General features: G+C 41.2%; 1 protein-coding gene across 1 annotated transcript in view; it reads left to right on the forward strand.

Moving 5' to 3' along the window:
- Positions 1-21,359, forward strand: part of naaladl2 (N-acetylated alpha-linked acidic dipeptidase like 2) — an 814,243-nt gene that overhangs the window by 238,428 nt on the left and 554,456 nt on the right. The gene's annotated exons all lie outside the window — the stretch shown is intronic.

The raw sequence follows: 21,359 nt of genomic DNA on the forward strand, positions 1-21,359 counted from the left end.
CAGACAACAAACAAGTTGATGGTGTGGGAGGTTGTAATACTGTACCCTCACAATAGTGGAGGACTGTGTGGCTATTCTATACATCTGGACACGTGGATGGATAATTCTTTTCATTAATTTCACTATTTATTTAATAAATTACAGATTCATATGGTTCCACCATTATTTAAATTTCTCTGTCGTGTTCCATGGTTGTATCTCACTTGAACTAGGCTACATTACCTCCACGATCTCCGGGGGTACTACTCAGTTTCATCCGTATCTGTAAGCTTTAAGAAAACGTGCACAAATGCAGACGAAAAGACCAAAGCAGACCAAAGATTTGCGACAAAACTATTTTGGAACGTTGCAGAGAAAAATTGCCGCAGTGTGAACTGGCTGGTCTGAGCTCCACTCAAGCTGGCTGACTGGTGTCACCTGCAACTCAGCTGGTCACATCACCAGCAGCTGGTTTTAGAACGTGAAACACTTCACCTGTTTCTACAGCCAGTCGGCTTGTAGGGAGGTCTGCTGGTCAAGTCAAAATGACCGTAGACAGCGTGTTGCCTTGCTGCGGCAGGTGCTCCTTCCCAGCTGTTTCTGTTTTTTTGCGGTATGCCGGTATTAGAAGGTGGGTCGATGCTGTTGCTCACTGTAAGTGGTCATGCCCACTTATGTCTGAAGTGGGCTTAAATGAACCCTTAGAATACCCTTTATGAACCCTTTTGGAACAGTTGTAAACACTTTCACCATAAAGTTGTGGTCCAGAAACACTTTAAGCTGTCTTCACACTAGGGCTGTAGTCTCCTAATCGACTAGGCGATTATTTGGTCGCTATGCTCTCGTCCGGCCAAAATTCTCATTAGTCGAATAATCGCTGTGTTACTTCCATAAGGAGAAAGTGCTACATCAACAGCTTTCAAGGATTAATCCATTATTTCCTGCGGGGGGGGGGGGGGGGGGGGGGGCAGGCTAAGTTACCTGTGAAAGTGGGGGTGTTTTCAAAACATCCCCGTTGTTGGCAGAAAGTTGGACTCACCCACCCTCACACTCAGCGTCGTGGTGAGGCAGACCTCCTGTCTCTTTCTGTAAGCTGAAACCATTTCCCTCAGTGGAAACGAAGCTTGTATTTACTTGTATTTCACAGATAAGAAACAATAAATTGTGAAGACAGTAAAGCCTCCACTAAAATAGCATTTTAAGTCTTGTGTGTGATTTATCTTTCAGGGATTTATACTTTCAGGATTTATCCTGGCTTCATATGAGCAGAGGAAATCTCCGCTCGTCACTAGGCTAATGTATACCATGTAAAATGCCATAGGCTGGTGCTAATAATGTTAGCATGTTGTATTTGTTTGGAAAACGTGTTTAGTATAAGACAGTTGTTTTGTAGGTGAATGTTGTGAGTTGTAATAGAGCCAAATTATGTGCCGTTGCCTTTGTTAAATGCTGCTGTTGTCCCTGGTTTTATATGAGACAAGGGAAAGATCGCTGGACGCTAGGCTAATTTACACAATGTAAAATGCCATAGACTTGTGCTAATAACGTTAGCATGTTGTATTGGTGGGGGAAATGTGCTCAGATAAAGATAAAGTCTGTCAGTTCTGTGATTTATAGTGAAGCTGATTTGTGTACTTGTGTTTGAAATTCTCTCTATTAAGCCACATTTAGTGTGTGTTTTGAATCAACTATATAAATAAAGTTTTATTTGAACTAAACTTTACAGCACTTAACACAGTCCTCCACCTCCGACTAGTGTTTTGAAGGTGTAACTGCAGAGTGACAGACACACAACCGCAGAAGTAAAAATAACTTGCAGATTTTTTTTTTCTCCCACGACTAATCGATTAGTTGAAGATTATGTGCAACTTTATAATAATAATAATTATAATAATAATAAACTTTATTTCTATAGCACCCCTCAAAACCAGGGTTACAAGGTGCTTTAGTCGACCAAGATTTTCTTTGGTTGACTACAGCCCTACTTCACACCATGGATGTATCAAGAACTGGATACAATGTTCTAAAATATTAATTCCCATTAATTTGTGTGAAAGTTGCTTACTGGGAGCATAAATTGGAAAAGCCTTGGGCTTCCTTATGTGTTTTCAGGCCCAAAGACCAAGTGCAATAGGGTCCTTCTCTGGACGAGCTGGTTGAGAGCGGGCACCTTTCAGACTTCCCAGTGACTACCTGCACAAGTGAATGGAATAAAATAATTAAATAATTCGGCTCTTATAGACTCCTATACCTAATGAATCAAATTCTAATATGAAGAATCATTTCAGGGGTTTGTGTTTTCCACAGCTGCTCTTTTCTTAATGATTGTATGTAGGGAAAAATGCTTTTTGGCCAGTGTGCATCACGTGATTCTGCCAAAAGCTGCACTACCAAGTTTGGCATAGTTGCCAAACTTGCTTCACAGCTCAGTGCTGGTCCTTTGGGCTTGGTTCAAACAAAAAAGCTAATACTAGTTCAACTTGCCACAGTGCAGCACATGAGGTGCCTTATAACATGTATCTTGCATTATGTAAATGTTGCTGTTTACCTCACAAACATCAAGACAGTTTTACTGCTCCATCCTTTTCAGAATTGTTCAATCATGACTCAAATGTGTATGAACCCCTCGTGGTGTCTGTGTCTGAGAAGCCTTTAAATTGGACTTCCCTGTTCATGTTTCATCCTCTCATCAGCACCCTGTAGCTGTAACATGTCCACACTGATGCCGACCCTTGTGTTGTTTTGCCAGAGGGCTGTTGTCAGTCTGAAAGTGCCCTAAGTGCTGTCTGAAAGGCTTACCTCAGGGTAAAGAAGTTCAGTATCTCACGATGCCAAGCAGTCGCTATGTTAGCTACTAGTTCTAGGATTATGCTTTCATCTGTCGACTACATCAGCAGCCAGACATCCGGAAAATCAGGCTGGGAAAATTTGAAGCTACATAACCAGCCAGTTGGCCCTTTTCACAGCAGGAGAAGCACAGGTGTTACTAATACCATTAACAGCACTGTCTTATTCAAGAGTCCCAGTAAGCCTTGCCAGGGTGACAGTGATCCAGTGTGAACAACACCAGGACCCTGAAACTGAAACTGAAGCAGCCAAATAGTATTCAGCTTTTATTAATGTTATTATTTACAGCTTTGCTTTTCCCTCTGAGACATGTCAAAATGTCTTCCATGAAAACAGCCTGCTGCCATCCAGTTTGCTCCTAATGTACATGATCAGTTGGTGAGTCAGTCACCTGGCAGCTTAAAAAGCAGCCATTCTGGCTGCTCACCAGCCAGAAAATTAAGAATCAAATTTTTTATAGAAATAATAACAAAATTTGAAAGCTCAGGCTGCTTCTATTTTTACATATACTGTATGGTACCAGTGCTATTTGTGAGTATGAATTTTGCCTGATCAAGGCCTGAGGACCAAAACATCACTAACAAGATGAGTACAAGTGATCAGCAGTGTGCAGTAAGGGTGTAAATCACTGGTATCATCACAATACAATGTTATATTGATTCTTTGGACAATGCAATGATATTTGCCAATATTACAAAGTCTGCCATGATACGACTTTGATTTGATGCAATTTAGGGGCCTGGGATTGATATGAGACAATGACGATATATGACCATTTAACACAATCTGCTACAGAAGAAGCACCCATTTAAACGTTATGTAAAGGTTTAAACAACACATGAATAATGTAAATAACTGTAACCAGTGAAGTGCAGTAAAGTTTACCTTATATTGACAGCACAAGGCAAAGGTTAGCCATTAGGGCTTTCTGCCAGAGAGCCCTTTCTGGAAGAAATCTTTTCACTTTTACCCAAACCATGATCTTTTTCGTAAAACTTCAGAGGTATCGGAGCCAGATAGTTCCTATAGATTGTGAGATTTAAGTGATCTTATAAGTTTAGTGCAAGCTACACTGTGCGGCATGTTTCTACCAAACTTGGGTACGACATCAACTTTGATGTATACAGACCGTACAATGACAACATACAATGCAATAGCTTCTCATACTGAGTGTGCAAAGATGCTGCAGGGGTTATTACTTCTCCAACTGTGAAGCACAACACAGAGGGTCACATTATTAAGTGCCCTAAAGTTTTGTGGGCACTATATACTACAGTGTGTCTGTGTGTGTTTGCTAGCTGCTAGGTTGCTCACCTGGCATCTGCACCTCTGCCCCTATTTCCTTCCATGCTGCATATACTGCAGCCTAGTGGCAAGCTGAGTTTTTCTCTTCTCAAAGCTTTACAGATGACATGTTTTTATTATAAATTTTCTTACTCACTGTTGGTTTATGTAACTGGATCCCCTGACAGAACAGCACAGATTAATTTTAGCCTGCATGCATATTTTTTCAGCAGAACTAATGTTACTGCAAGAAGTTAGCGGAGTGAGATGCCTGGCCAGGCAGGTACATGATGTTTCCTAAGTATCTTACGTCATTACAGCGTTGTTTACATACGGCACGTGCTTTGTCTGTTGTCACATATTTTCTTCAAAATATCCACTCTGTGGAGTTATGCATCAGTAAACAATGTTATCCTCATTGTCTTTTTCTTGGCTACTTGCCATCTGCCTGCTGCTGTTTGACGGTTACCAGGGTTGGAAATTGATTTGTTTTTCCACCTGCCACTGTGGCTGGTGGGTTCCAAAATCCTCCAGCCACTCAACAGATAACTATTGTTTCTTTGGCTGGATAGTGAGGCAAATCTAGCAGCCACTTGCAAATGTTACTAGCATTTGGCTGGTGCCTGATGCTAATTTCTAACCCTTACAGTGACACAGAATTTCCAAATGAAGACGAATCCTAAAGTTGATGATATGCGTCAAAGATTTCACCGCGTGTTGATGATATTAGATAGTCAATCATTGAATCAATACATCGATCCAGATCAATGGGTCATTTCACCTGTAGTCTGCAGGGGTTTTTGGTTCTTTCACAGTCAGAGGTTGTGATCAGAGGCAGCTATCTATATGATAACAAAGTGTTAGAACTTGTAGAAATTGTCTTCCAGAAATTAGACTTCATAAGCAATAACTTCTGCTCATTTTAACACACTCTGGGGTTTTCCTGTATAGCCTTACTCAGTCTGGTATGAAAACTATAAACTTTAGAAAGATAATGCTGTATAACTGACATTACCGAGTGAAATTGCTGACTTGACAACTCTATTCCTGCTTCTGTAACACCACATTTTTAACAATGACAAATAATGTCAGTGGTTTTATCACAATAGTTGATTAAAAAGTAACACCTCACCGGGAGACGTGTTTCCTGCAAGTGCTTCAGTTGCACTCCCTCTCAGTTAGGTCACCTAATAATGGTGTTTTTAAAACTGACTCAAGAGAACATGAGAAGAGAGAGAATGTTGTGATATGATAGTAAACTAAATGTGCCATTATCTTGTAAGTGTCATTTGGCTTTGTTACTACTGTTTTGAAGTTACAATGAAATGTATTAATCTTTTCACTTTTTTCCTCATTGTCTATGACAACAAATTATCTTAACAGATGGTATTCCTAAAAACAGAGTGCTCTGAAATTGTGATTATCATGATTTTTACTGAATTATGTTTTGGTGCTTGACATGAAAACATGGCCACTTTTCATGAATTAATTTTGTCCTTTTTGACATGATTCCCACATAACAAAAGATGCTGACAGACAGTCAGTTAAATAGTTAAAGGCTTGTCTTCCTTTCATCCCTGCCCACTGAAGTCCAGAGTGGATGAGAACCTCGAGCCCCAGCTAACTGATAGGCTTGATGTGTAATTAATGGTCTGACATGGGCTAATGAAGCTAATGACGCTAACTGCGCTAGCATATGGGCGCCCCATGGGGATCCACACTCAGCGCTCTAATTTAGATAAATGACGCCCCAGGTTATGCCGAGCTATTTGCATTTCATTTGGTGGAGGCCAAGGGAGAAACAGGGATTAAACAGGGGGATGGATGGGAGAGATCAAACAGCAGAGGTGTTTGGGGTTGGAAGGATGGAGAGATGGAGGTGTTTACACTGGTGAATGTGTATGCGTGTGTGGGTGTAGCTCTCCCCTCGGCCATGCATGATGCTGTTGTCAGATAAAAGGATTGGTAGCAGAAGGGGCTGAGGGCAGCTGTCACAAACAGTAAAAAAAAACAAAAACGACAGCACTCCTGTGTGTGTGTGTGTGTGTGTGTGTGTGTGTGTGTGTGTGTGCGTGTGTACTTTGGGTGATGCACACAGGTTTGTAATTACTGTATAGTGGCCCTTGGGAGACATGTCATTGTCAGCTAGAATGTCTCAAGAGGAAAGAGAATGTGCACTATTTGGATTGCATCATTGTAATACATGAGAGGCTCCGCCTGTCGAAACAGTCAGCCATGTATATGTTGTCACCTGTTTGTGTAAAACTGAAAGTAACCTTGCATGCATTTACAGATGGAGCAATGTTTATAGAATAAAGTATAAATACTTTATTGATATATGAGGAAGCCTTATTGATCCCTACAGCATGCCAAAAAAGTCCTTAAGCTTAATTTTAAATTTACATAATTTTCAATCACCTCAGCTTCACCAGTCCCTTGAGGGTTTGTTCAGGATGTGGCATCACCATTAAAAGTGCCATCTCCTCAAAATTACATATTCCCGGTATGTGGCATGTTAATAGCTGGTAATTCACAGAGACACTTCTGATAGCTGTCATCAGTATTTTAAAAGACACATGGACAAAATCTTAGATGTATGCCACATAAGATTTTCTTTATAGTTCATCAAATATCTTGCAGTAAATTTCCAGCTTATTCAGCCAAATGGAAGGGGAAATTGGATGACAAAATGAAAAAAAAAAAAAATCACAACTTTGACATAAAATTAGTTTAAGCCACGGCTTTAACTTGTTTAAGGTTTAAGTCATGCTCAACGTCATGAGTCAGTGTACAATACTATAATGAAATATTGTATTTTAAGTTCTGCCAATGTTTCCAGGTGTTAAGACAGCATCATGTACTGTGGGATCTTGTTTTAAGTGATATAGTGTGCTGTAGAGGAAATGCACTAAGTAAAGTGAGGTGCCCACTGGATTCCAACTTTATAGAAGTTTGGAAAAATGAATTCAACCCAAAGTCCACTTCCCAGCTTTTTCTGGAGGTTTCAGCTACACAATCAGCAGATGGACTTTATGGACTTGCAGTGATGCGCAAATCCAATCTGTGGAGCCGATGCCCAATACTGGTTTAGTAAGCAGAACAGGTATCAAAATGTTACCAGTCCACATTAGTTTACAGTTTATTTGCTTCGGTGAGCTAATATTGATGTTAAGCTGCTGATGTTACCCATCACTTGGATGTGCTTCAATGAATTTATTTGAATGTGAAGCCAGCGTTGAGCCACATTAAGACCAACACTAGCCATGCATTAAAAAAAGCATCTCTCATTTATTTCAATGAGACCACTCTCAAGATCATGTGGCCAAAAGTTGAACCTGACTCACTTTTTGCCACACTGCAATGCTGGTTATCCAGCTATATGGTGCAGTGGCTACTTAGAAACATGCAAGCACACATTTTTTGTCAAGTGAATAGTGTATTCCTACCTTGCTTTCTTTGCGACAAAGTGGCAGTAGCTCACTCCATAGGGACTTGGCTTGGGAACTTGGGGTTGTCGGTTCAAGTCCCCAAACAAGCCAGGTATGGAGCATGGACTGGAGAGATGCCAGTTCACCTCCTGGGCATTGCCAAGATGCCCGTGAGCAAGGCATTGAACCCCTCCCAGCCGCTCGGGGCGCCTGACCAAGGCAGCCCCCTTACTCTGACATCTCTCCATTTAATGCATGTATTGGTCCTGTTTGTGCATATGTTTTTCGCATCTGTGTGTATATGACAATAGAGTGAAAAATAAAGAAATCTGAATATCCCCTTAGGGATGAATAAAGTATATCTTCCACTGTGATAACTTCCCAGCGTTATAAAATCCTGTCTCTTAGTATAACCAATGGCTGTGCGGTCTTTTAGTGTCTGATGAGCCTTCGCAATCATGGATCTGTTACTCAAATTGGACTTTGCAGATGTTATTTCATCTCTCAAAAGTGCCTGAAGCAACCAAGTGCCAATCTCCGAAGCTGAAAAATGAAGCTAACACGGAAGTGCCAAAAACTGCAGTTCCTTGATTGGCCTTCTTTACAGCCCGGTGCATAAAAAGAGTTTTGGTTGCTATAGCTAATTTCAACATTTATGGCAACTGTACAGGGGGTGGATTTTTATATTACTCACCTGTTTACATTTAAATAATGTTTAAAGTTGTACATAATTAAGAGCTGGGCCGCTTTGATTGACGGGCTGCCTGTGAGGCATCGCTACAGTCTGTGAGTCAGACCCACCCCTCGCTCCTCCACAGCGCCACCCTCTCAGCCAAATATGGTCACTTCTGGCTCCAAAAAGCCAAAACGACCACAGCTGAAATGCTGCACTCAGGCACTGAAATTGCAATCCAAAACCCAATGGGTGACATCTCAGTAGCTACATCCATTATTCTTGTAGTCTGTGGAAGCAACACACCTTCAACAAAGCCTCTTACATTGTCTTGTCCTTGGGGTGTACCTGCAGAGATCTTAAGGTGTTAAATGGGTTTCAGTAGGTGCCGTAGCATTGTTCCGACCTCTCATTAGTCCGACGTCCCATTGTTCCGATATGTGATTATACTAGGCTATACTGTATTTGTGTACCATAGAGGATCAGCAAACGCAACAAAAGTAGGCTACTGGTCGAGATACAAGTTTCATAGAGAGGAGAGAATGAAACACCATAACCTCCTGTTATGAACTCTGGGGTCGGGGTTGTGTGGGGAGCTCTCCGTGGTGCTGAACGGCTCCCGGCGGGCGTATTTCTACTTGATGGTGCGCCGCGACCGGCTCTGGGTCAGCTGGGAAAGGCTTGAGGCGAAGCAGGCTCACGGCTTATGTGTTTGCCACTTTCTTTTTCATTTTAACCCACATCATGATCTTTTCCTAACCCTAACCAAGTGGTTTTCGTGCCTTAACCTAACCAGACCTTAACCACAGGGCATCATGATGATTTCGGAACAATGGGACTTCGGAACAATGAGTTTAATATGGTCGGAATAATGGGATGTCGGACCAATGGGTTGTCGGACCAATGGGCAGACCCCTTTCAGTAAGTGCTTATTCCTTTTGACTTAAAATGGTCAAAAAAGTGTTTTTTGACCATTAAAGCACGTAAACATGTTTCAGTAGAAACTCAAAATACAAGTATGGACCTGAAAATTACACTAGCTAAATTTGGTGGAAACTGGGTAGAACAGAGTTCTTACTGCTGATCTTTTGTGTTGTTGGTGGTGGTGGTTAGCAGCATAATAGCTTACTTGATGTGTGTGAGTTAGTTTGTAATGTGTTGGAAGAAGGTGTTATTACTATGTTAGTATGTATTACTCCATCCGCTCATGATGTTGAAAGCTCCAGAAAAAAGCCAGTAAGTGGACTTAGAGCTAAGATTGCTTTCTCAAACTATTTATAAAGGGAATAAAGACCTTTCAAGCTCCACAATACAGAAAATGTCACTGAAAGAGGTAATTAGCTGGAACAAATTTTCTCGGTGGAAGGTCCTCAAAACGGTAATAAACAGGACCTCTGTCTGCGTGGTGTGTGTATGCATATGTTGAAGGCAGAGGAGGCAGACTTTAAACTTAATTTCCTAATATAAACACTGCTAATAGAAAATGGATGACTTCACATTTCATATCATGTTTAAAGAGGTTTATTTGAAACAGACTTCATAGCTGAAGAAATGCAGTAACAAGAAGCTGAGACAGAGGAACGTGTGGCTGTCATCACAAGGTATGTAAGTGAAGATATGTAAGTGAAAACCAGCCTGTTCTCTTTTCCCAGGACATGTCAAGCCTGTGATATTGACACTAAAGGCACCCTTTAGCATCTTCATTAGAATCGTTAGCATTTAATTTTAGTCTGAGGCAAACACATCTGAAGCAATACTTGACACTGAGATTAACTGATGTAGTATAAACATCAAGACAGTCCACATAGGTTGGAAGGGAGGGGAGGTGGATGGGTCATCTGGTTTTACTGTGAAAAACAATAAGTCAGTGTTATTTTTTTTTTTTTTTATTCTTTATGGTCGTCAAGTACTGACGTCACTCACTCAGTTATGTTGTCTAAACTTCATTGTGACAGTTTCACAACATAAATCACATTATTATGTGTTTCATCTGTGCTTCATAGAGATCACTAAAGGGTAGGAGGAGAGCTAGTTAATGTTAGCTGTTAGCATCCAGTGGCTTTGACTAACTGCTCAGGGAGATTGCATTGAGTTACATTATGATGCATTCATCTTCTCTTCAGTAAATATGAATATTGGGTGATGACATTCTCATAGTGAGTTCAATGCAAACTTGTAAAATGTAGTTTTTAGTGAGAAACAAGAATCAATACATCTGTTTGACAGATGCATTTGTTGATTTAGCAATATAGAATAGATACTACAGAGGGAATTATGATGTAAAAAAATCGATAGATAGATAGATAGATAGATAGATAGATAGATCACAACCCCCAACATATGGGGGTGAGAGCGAGGTTTATTTATTATTATTATACATCTTTTTTAAAGCTGTTTTTCATGCTCTGAGAATGTTTGTTTAATGTACAGTACAGGCCAAAAGTTTGGACACACCTTCTCATTCAATGCGTTTTCTTTATTTTCATGACTATTTACATTGTAGATTCTCACTGAAGGCATCAAAACTATGAATGAACACATGTGGAGTTATGTACTTAACAAAAAAAGGTGAAATAACTGAAAACATGTTTTATATTCTAGTTTCTTCAAAATAGCCACCCTTTGCTCTGATTACTGCTTTGCACACTCTTGGCATTCTCTCCATGAGCTTCAAGAGGTAGTCACCTGAAATGGTTTTCCAACAGTCTTGAAGGAGTTCCCAGAGGTGTTTAGCACTTGTTGGCCCCTTTGCCTTCACTCTGCGGTCCAGCTCACCCCAAACTATCTCGATTAGGTTCAGGTCCAGTGACTGTGGAGGCCAGGTCATCTGCCGCAGCACTCCATCACTCTCCTTCTTGGTCAAATAGCCCTTACACAGCCTGGAGGTGTGTTTGGGGTCATTGTCCTGTTGAAAAATAAATGATCGTCCAACTAAACGCAAACCGGATGGGATGGCATGTTGCTGCAGGATGCTGTGGTAGCCATGCTGGTTCAGTGTGCCTTCAATTTTGAATAAATCCCCAACAGTGTCACCAGCAAAACACCCCCACACCATCACACCTCCTCCTCCATGCTTCACAGTGGGAACCAGGCATGTGGAATCCATCCGTTCACCTTTTCTGCGTCTCACAAAGACACGGCGGTTGGAACCAAAGATCTCAAATTTGGACTCATCAGACCAAAGCACAGATTTCCACTGGTCTAATGTCCATTCCTTGTGTTTCTTGGCCCAAACAAATCTCTTCTGCTTGTTGCCTCTCCTTAGCAGTGGTTTCCTAGCAGCTATTTGACCATGAAGGCCTGATTGGCGCAGTCTCCTCTTAACAGTTGTTCTAGAGATGGGTCTGCTGCTAGAACTCTGTGTGGCATTCATCTGGTCTCTGATCTGAGCTGCTGTTAACTTGCCATTTCTGAGGCTGGTGACTCGGATGAACTTATCCTCAGAAGCAGAGGTGACTCTTGGTCTTCCTTTCCTGGGTCGGTCCTCATGTGTGCCAGTTTCGTTGTAGCGCTTGATGGTTTTTGCGACTCCACTTGGGGACACATTTAAAGTTTTTGCAATTTTCCGGACTGACTGACCTTCATTTCTTAAAGTAATGATGGCCACTCGGTTTTCTTTAGTTAGCTGATTGGTTCTTGCCATAATATGAATTTTAACAGTTGTCCAATAGGGCTGTCGGCTGTGTATTAACCTGACTTCTGCACAACACAACTGATGGTCCCAACCCCATTGATAAAGCAAGAAATTCCACTAATTAACCCTGATAAGGCACACCTGTGAAGTGGAAACCATTTCAGGTGACTACCTCTTGAAGCTCATGGAGAGAATGCCAAGAGTGTGCAGAGCAGTAATCAGAGCAAAGGGTGGCTATTTTGAAGAAACTAGAATATAAAACATGTTTTCAGTTATTTCACCTTTTTTTGTTAAGTACATAACTCCACATGTGTTCATTCATAGTTTTGATGCCTTCAGTGAGAATCTACAATGTAAATAGTCATGAAAATAAAGAAAACGCATTGAATGAGAAGGTGTGTCCAAACTTTTGGCCTGTACTGTATGTATGTTGAACGTGTCCACATGTGGAAACAATTTTTTGACCAAAGTCCTTACTCCACTATCCAGCTTTTTCGAACAATTTAAAACACATCTTATAGTTTTCATCAGTGAATGAATTTAATTTAGTTGTCATGGAGATGGTTTAGTTGTCATGTGGTAAAAGGTGGTCGATCAGTACATAATGGGAAGAACTAACCCTGCCTCTGTAAGGAGGCCCATGTTGTTTGAGCTCTCTCTCATCATCCACTGGTTTATGACCTCTGACCCCTTCCTACTTGATGTTCTGACAGGTTTTGTTGTCAGAAAGCTGATGTTTGTCTCCCCTTTTTATTCAGTGTCTTCGTCTGGTCCCTTGCCAACATGTCAACAATGATGCGAGCTATCACCACCAGTCTTTTTTTTTCAGTTTTCACCAAAAAAACAAGGCTGTATTAGTCCTGATATCCGCCTGTTATAAAAAACAGAAACCAAAATCAGCCAAATTCTAATCCTCATAAATTTTAAATGATATATAATTGGTTGTTTTTCACTGCTCAAAATAAAATGCCAAGCTCCCTACTATTCCCACAGACAAAAGCACTGTGAGGGATGTTGTTGATATTGTATATTCAGACTGTGTTTTGATGCTTGCTGAAGCAGATCTTGTCTGTTATGCCATCCACATCTGCCTGTTCTGTCACCCAAAATCCACCCACTACAGAACAAGAGAACCTGACCTTCAGCCATAATGGACTGCATAACCTGTTGACTTGTGGGTAATGCAGTTTTTAATAGACTGGCTTGAACTTTCAGAGCTGAGAACATAGCAAGAATGAGAGCAAGGGCAGGAAGCAAGGCAGAAAACAAGAAGGAAAACGAGTATTGAGAGGAAGAAATACAAACAAACAGCTAGATAAGAATGTTTGGCTGTTATTGTTTTCCGTGTCTAACATCCTGAGACATGGCCTGTGGTATTCAGGAGATTTAATGCAGAGGAGAGAGAGAGAGATCCATAAAGCCTCTACTCTCCCTCAACACCCCAGGGGAAGCCATCTTTAATTCATGAACACTATAAAAATAAAGGTTTTTCTCTGAAGGCCCTGCAGCCTGTAACAAACTCTCACAGCAACATGGCAGTGGGCAGATGTTGATGCTGTGCTTATGGATGGATATAGGCTTGCAACACCCAGGTTATATTTTATGTGGAAATGAACAGAGTCTAAGTTCGGCTGTGCTATTAAATGGATTCCAGTAAGGTGCGTGTTGATTCTGCCTCTCTGCAGACACCAGACAGACACATGACAGCCACATAGTAAATGAACAGACTGCCAGTTATGTACCACAGCAGGCTGAAATACAAGGAGGGCATTAATGCATTCTGTTTCACTTTTGGAAGGGTTTAACTGATAGATGCTCATAATCATGATCTGTACTCTTGCTTTTTTTGTCTTGTATTTCAAAATTTAGCATGTAATTCAATAATACACATGGTTTAATATATAAGCACTATAATTGTTCCCTTGGGAAGTTTCTTTTTTAATTTCTGTTATTTTTTATTCATTTTACACACATACAAAGGCCCGAGCACCAGATGTAGATGAGGTTCACCCTGAGATGCTGAAGGCCCTGGTGGTGGTTCCCATTTTTACAAAAGGGGACCGAAGGATGTGCTCCAATTATTAGGGTGTCACACTGCTCAGCCTCCCCAGGAAAGTTTATCCCAGGGTGCTGGAAAGGAGGCTCCCGCTGATTGTTGAGCCTCAGAATCAGGAGGAGCAATGTGTATTCCATCCTGGCCATACAACAGTGAATCAGCTTTTTACCCTTTCAGGGCTGCTGGAGGGGTCGTGGAAATGTGCCCACATGTGCTCTGAGGACTAGGAGAAAGCTTATGATTGCATTCCTCAGGGAGTCCTGTTGGGGGTACTGTGGGAATATGGGGTACCACGATCCTTGCCACAAGCCATCCGGTCCTTCTGTAACTAAAATGAGAGCTGTGTCCATACACTTGGCAGAAAGTCACACATGTGACCAAAGATTTGCGACGAAACAATACCATTTTAGAACGTTGAAGTGAAATGTTGCAGCGGTGTGAAATGGCCAATCAGAGCTCAACTCAAGGTGGCTGATGGTGTCACCTACAACTCAGCTGGCTGAACTGCTGGAGGCTGGTTGTGGAATGTAAAGCTGGTCACCTGATTCTCCAGCCAATCGGTTTGTAGTGAATTCCACTGGTCGAGTCAAAATGACCACAGATGGCGTGTTGGCTTGCTGCGGTAGGTGCTTGGTCCCCACTGAGTCCTCTGCTTGCTGTATGTGCATAAGCACATACAGTACAGGCCAAAAGTTTGGACACACCTTCTCATTCAATGCGTTTTCTTTATTTTCATGACTATTTACATTGTAGATTCTCACTGAAGGCATCAAAACTATGAATGAACACATGTGGAGTTATGTACTTAACAAAAAAAGGTGAAATAACTGAAAACATGTTTTATATTCTAGTTTCTTCAAAATAGCCACCCTTTGCTCTGATTACTGCTTTGCACACTCTTGGCATTCTCTCCATGAGCTTCAAGAGGTAGTCACCTGAAATGGTTTTCCAACAGTCTTGAAGGAGTTCCCAGAGGTGTTTAGCACTTGTTGGCCCCTTTGCCTTCACTCTGCGGTCCAGCTCACCCCAAACCATCTGGATTGGGTTCAGGTCCGGTGACTGTGGAGGCCAGGTCATCTGCCGCAGCACTCCATCACTCTCCTTCTTGGTCAAATAGCCCTTACACAGCCTGGAGGTGTGTTTGGGGTCATTGTCCTGTTGAAAAATAAATGATGGTCCAACTAAACGCAAACCGGATGGGATGGCATGTCGCTGCAGGATGCTGTGGTAGCCATGCTGGTTCAGTGTGCCTTCAATTTTGAATAAATCCCCAACAGTGTCACCAGCAAAACACCCCCACACCATCACACCTCCTCCTCCATGCTTCACAGTGGGAACCAGGCATGTGGAATCCATCCGTTCACCTTTTCTGCGTCTCACAAAGACACGGCGGTTGGAACCAAAGATCTCAAATTTGGACTCATCAGACCAAAGCATAGATTTCCACTGGTCTAATGTCCATTCCTTGTGTTTCTTGGCCCAAACAAATCTCTTCTGCTTGTTGCCTCTCCTTAGCAGTGGTTTCCTAGCAGCTATTTGACCATGAAGGCCTGATTGGCGCAGTCTCCTCTTAACAGTTGTTCTAGAGATGGGTCTGCTGCTAGAACTCTGTGTGGCATTCATCTGGTCTCTGATCTGAGCTGCTGTTAACTTGCCATTTCTGAGGCTGGTGACTCGGATGAACTTATCCTCAGAAGCAGAGGTGACTCTTGGTCTTCCTTTCCTGGGTCGGTCCTCATGTGTGCCAGTTTCGTTGTAGCGCTTGATGGTTTTTGCGACTCCACTTGGGGACACATTTAAAGTTTTTGCAATTTTCCGGACTGACTGACCTTCATTTCTTAAAGTAATGATGGCCACTGGTTTTTCTTTAGTTAGCTGATTGGTTCTTGCCATAATATGAATTTTAACAGTTGTCCAATAGGGCTGTCGGCTGTGTATTAACCTGACTTCTGCACAACACAACTGATGGTCCCAACCCCATTGATAAAGCAAGAAATTCCACTAATTAACCCTGATAAGGCACACCTGTGAAGTGGAAACCATTTCAGGTGACTACCTCTTGAAGCTCATGGAGAGAATGCCAAGAGTGTGCAAAGCAGTAATCAGAGCAAAGGGTGGCTATTTTGAAGAAACTAGAATATAAAACATGTTTTCAGTTATTTCACCTGTTTTTGTTAAGTACATAACTCCACATGTGTTCATTCATAGTTTTGATGCCTTCAGTGAGAATCTACAATGTAAATAGTCATGAAAATAAAGAAAACACATTGAATGAGAAGGTGTGTCCAAACTTTTGGCCTGTACTGTACGTAATCTTTCACTACTGTTTACACAGTGAAGACACACATATGAGTATTATCGAATGTCCATTAAATAATGCCAGCCAGCTTCTTTTTCTTTTTTTAAACAAATGCTGACTTGTATGACACTCTCCTAGTTACTTGTCATTTTGCAAACAAGTTTGCTCTTTTACACTCTAAGTATGAACCGTGTTCCCATGGAGACACTCAATCATTAGGTCACACTGCCACTTTGCTTTTCTTATTTGTCCCAAGTGGTTCTTAGTGTTTTTTCCATTATCTTAGATACCATTGGGAGACCCATCAAGGTGTGGAGGTTATGGTATAATCTGCATGTGTTATATTCACGGATGTCAAAATATGCAATGGATTTTAACTTTGAGGTTGTTTATATGTATAATTTATATATGAATAATTTGTGGTCTTTGCATTTCCCTCTGTCCTCCTGGAGCCTCTCTGTGGCAGGGAGGGAGAAAAAGACATGATTGACAGCTCGTTTCATGCTCTGTAACTACGGCAGCTGACAAGGTTGTGTCAAATGAAATGATTGGTGAGGAGAGGTGTTTAGGGAAATATTCTCCCTTTCTTGCTCTTTGTTTCTCTGGCCTGATCACATTAAACGTGTTAGACAATCTCACCAGCCGGCCTGCAGCGCTGTAATTTATGAATGAGGGGTGAATCTATTGTAGAGTAGTGAAAGATAGCAGAGACAGCAGATGACCTGTCAATCTGTTTGGAGCTAAGAGAGACAAGGCCTGTGTCCTACTAACTGTATAGTCCACTATATAGTGACTGCCGTTTTGTAGTGCTGTTCGAATGTATAGAGAAAATTTTTTATACCCTGTATAGTGGACTCAAAGTATCGCAGAATGCATTGGGAAAAGTAATGTACAACTGATATCCAACCACTATATACCACTGAACATTGCAATGAAGGAAAAATGGCAGATGGAAGAAAGGAGAGACAGCAGCATTATTGCAACCTGTCGTACAAGTTCCCATTTAACTTTTGATATGTTGAAGTTTGTTTTACCAGTTTCTTAGCAATATAATTACTTGTGAATTTAATGTCCATGTATTATGCCATTAAAACCCCTTCTTATTCACAGGTCGTCAAATATTGACACTTTGTCACGCCCCTTGGTATCTCATAGCAACCCAAGGGGCACCCTTCAGGGTATCTATGTGACACACAGCTCAAAACTCATTGGAATTAGGGATGCACGATACATATTGAGCTGATGAATTATTGTCTGATAATGGGACATTTTTTATCATGATGTATTATTCCGAAAATATAGCTGATAAGTAGCACTGATAATACGAAGCCAGACTGCTTTCATTAATTTACCAATGGCAGCATCTACACACCCTGACACAGAAGGTGGCAGTTCATCTTTAAAGTTGGTTTGCGTGCCACCAATAAACACAGAGAAGAAGAACAACAACTGCTGCAGGCTGACCAGAGAGCTTTTATAGTTCCAGAGGGAGAAAACATAGCAACGCTGATCTCTGACCGCCCGGCACCCTTCCAAATGAGCACACTTCCTCTTTAAACAGGTTAGACACAGCGCTAAGGATCGTCCCTGGACGAGCTAACACAGCAGCAGCAGCTAACATCTGACACCGAGCCTAAAAACAGCCCCAACAAACTCACACCAAAAAGGCTCGATTCTATTGTTAAACTCATTTTTAGCAGCTAGCAATGCTACAGTACAATCTCAGTCTCTCACTGCGTGAGTGTGTGAGACAGTGTTGATGTGTGAGGTGAATCAATAGCGCATTGCTATTCTACTTGGTAGTTGTAAGCTGGATGTGCTCGTAAAAATGCAGCATGATGATACAGACATTTCATACACCAGATTTAACAGGGCTCTGCTGATGCACATTCAGCCTGTGTTGGACCGGTTTATCTAGTCAGCTGTCCCTCTGTTTGTCTCTATTAATAGAGCCTTCAGTCTGCAGTGTAGTTTTTCACTTCACTGACAAACTAGAGAATTACACAGTGTAGGTGACTACACATATAACCTATCCAGTAACAAGCTTAGTTTTGATCCTAAGTTTAAACTTTTTTATCCACTTTTTTTCCATTTTCTATGTATTTTATTTTACCGTTAGATATGAGTTTAAGACAGATTAAAAGTCATTTTACTTTCACATCCTCATATTTATAATATTCATCTGTAGTGTAGTGTAATATGGGGGCAGGGGCGTTGAGGGTAGGCCATTTGTCAATACCCCAGAAAATCTCCCTCTTTTTAATGTTGGCAGGTATGGGAGAGTCAGAACTGTTGTTTGTTTTTGTTGTATTAACATTACTGATGTTAGGTAGATTTGGTAGTTCAGGGCTTTGGAATAACAAATTATTCATATTTGCTAAATACATCTTAGTCGTTATCACCCTCAGGTGTGCAAGAACTGCAGGTTATACACTTCTGTTTCAAATGAAAAAAAAGTGAAATTATCTTTTTTTTTTTTTTCATTCTGCCGATGACCTCACTATATAGTTCTCTACATAGAAGTCCTTAGATAGAGTTGTGAGTTGTGAATGAGTGAAGGATTTCGGACACAGCCGAGATGAAAGAGATGAAAGATAACTTTGTTCCTTAAGCCTGCATTTGTCTTCCTCAAGGTAGTAGGCTTACGCAGATGCATGTGTGTGAGTGTGTGTGTCCACATGTGCAAGTTGTTGATATCAGAGAAATGATTTGAAGTCTTCATAGCAGCATACTAATGCTGTTGTTTCTCACCTCTCCAAAGCCACAGAGCTGTTTTTGATTATGGAGAGCTGTGAAGGTCAAACAGCTGCTGTTGCATCAGCCTTTTTATTTTAATGCAGGATTTGTTCTTAGGTGTGATGTTGTCAATGTCAGTTTAAAAACAACCTACTCGAATCTGCAGTTCCACATAATTGAAGCAGTTATGACTCATTGAATGAACTACATAATTGATGAAGATATTGTTTCCCCTGTGGCAGCTGTGTTTCCTGTATTATTGGAATGTTTGCCCAAAACATATTGATTGAGTATTGATGCACAGCACAAGAAGTCTACCATGCCTCCTACACCACTGTAAATGATAAAATATAAACTTTGTCCAGTACAACAGCAGCTGCAAATTCTTTAATCCCCTTCTGCCCAAAGACAATATTTAGTATAATAAACTTCTTCTGATTTGTAATTAGGCAAGCCCAAAGAACACTTCCAAAGGAAATTCAAATTTTCTGATGTGGGAACAAATGAAAAGAGGTATTTAACTAAATTATACAGTACTACGTATTTGACAGTGTGTATTGTATAGCTTGACCAGACCATACATATATAGGACTGTTAATTAATTCATATTAAATTTACATATTTATGTAGGGTGCTCACACATTTCTCTGTGTGTAGTGTGTATTGTCTTCAACAACTATCTCTTGACACCCTGAGGCTCCGGTCAAACCAAGTAGTGGCACTGAGAATTTTATCTGTGCATCCTGGTGAAATAGATGTTTCTAGAATATGGTGACATACAGATGCAGCCCACGAGTGATATACAGCCCACGAGTGATATACAGCAAGAACAAAACTATATATATATCTATCTATATCTATATATATATATATATATATATATATATATATACACACACATACAGTACAGGCCAAAAGTTTGGACACACCTTCTCATTCAATGCGTTTTCTTTATTTTCATGACTATTTACATTGTAGATTCTCACTGAAGGCATCAAAACTATGAATGAACACATGTGGAGTTATGTACTTAACAAAAAAAGGTGAAATAACTGAAAACATGTTTTATATTCTAGTTTCTTCAAAATAGCCACCCTTTGCTCTGATTACTGCTTTGCACACTCTTGGCATTCTCTCCATGAGCTTCAAGAGGTAGTCACCTGAAATGGTTTTCCAACAGTCTTGAAGGAGTTCTCAGAGGTGTTTAGCACTTGTTGGCCCCTTTGCCTTCACTCTGCGGTCCAGCTCACCCCAAACCATCTGGATTGGGTTCAGGTCCGGTGACTGTGGAGGCCAGGTCATCTGCCGCAGCACTCCATCACTCTCCTTCTTGGTCAAATAGCCCTTACACAGCCTGGAGGTGTGTTTGGGGTCATTGTCCTGTTGAAAAATAAATGATGGTCCAACTAAACGCAAACCGGATGGGATGGCATGTCGCTGCAGGATGCTGTGGTAGCCATGCTGGTTCAGTGTGCCTTCAATTTTGAATAAATCCCCAACAGTGTCACCAGCAAAACACCCCCACACCATCACACCTCCTCCTCCATGCTTCACAGTGGGAACCAGGCATGTGGAATCCATCCGTTCACCTTTTCTGCGTCTCACAAAGACACGGCGGTTGGAACCAAAGATCTCAAATTTGGACTCATCAGACCAAAGCACAGATTTCCACTGGTCTAATGTCCATTCCTTGTGTTTCTTGGCCCAAACAAATCTCTTCTGCTTGTTGCCTCTCCTTAGCAGTGGTTTCCTAGCAGCTATTTGACCATGAAGGCCTGATTGGCGCAGTCTCCTCTTAACAGTTGTTCTAGAGATGGGTCTGCTGCTAGAACTCTGTGTGGCATTCATCTGGTCTCTGATCTGAGCTGCTGTTAACTTGCCATTTCTGAGGCTGGTGACTCGGATGAACTTATCCTCAGAAGCAGAGGTGACTCTTGGTCTTCCTTTCCTGGGTCGGTCCTCATGTGTGCCAGTTTCGTTGTAGCGCTTGATGGTTTTTGCGACTCCACTTGGGGACACATTTAAAGTTTTTGCAATTTTCCGGACTGACTGACCTTCATTTCTTAAAGTAATGATGGCCACTGGTTTTTCTTTAGTTAGCTGATTGGTTCTTGCCATAATATGAATTTTAACAGTTGTCCAATAGGGCTGTCGGCTGTGTATTAACCTGACTTCTGCACAACACAACTGATGGTCCCAACCCCATTGATAAAGCAAGAAATTCCACTAATTAACCCTGATAAGGCACACCTGTGAAGTGGAAACCATTTCAGGTGACTACCTCTTGAAGCTCATGGAGAGAATGCCAAGAGTGTGCAAAGCAGTAATCAGAGCAAAGGGTGGCTATTTTGAAGAAACTAGAATATAAAACATGTTTTCAGTTATTTCACCTTTTTTTGTTAAGTACATAACTCCACATGTGT

The sequence above is a fragment of the Epinephelus lanceolatus genome, chromosome 6, assembly GCF_041903045.1.
Source record: "Epinephelus lanceolatus isolate andai-2023 chromosome 6, ASM4190304v1, whole genome shotgun sequence".
Taxonomy (NCBI): domain Eukaryota; kingdom Metazoa; phylum Chordata; class Actinopteri; order Perciformes; family Serranidae; genus Epinephelus; species Epinephelus lanceolatus.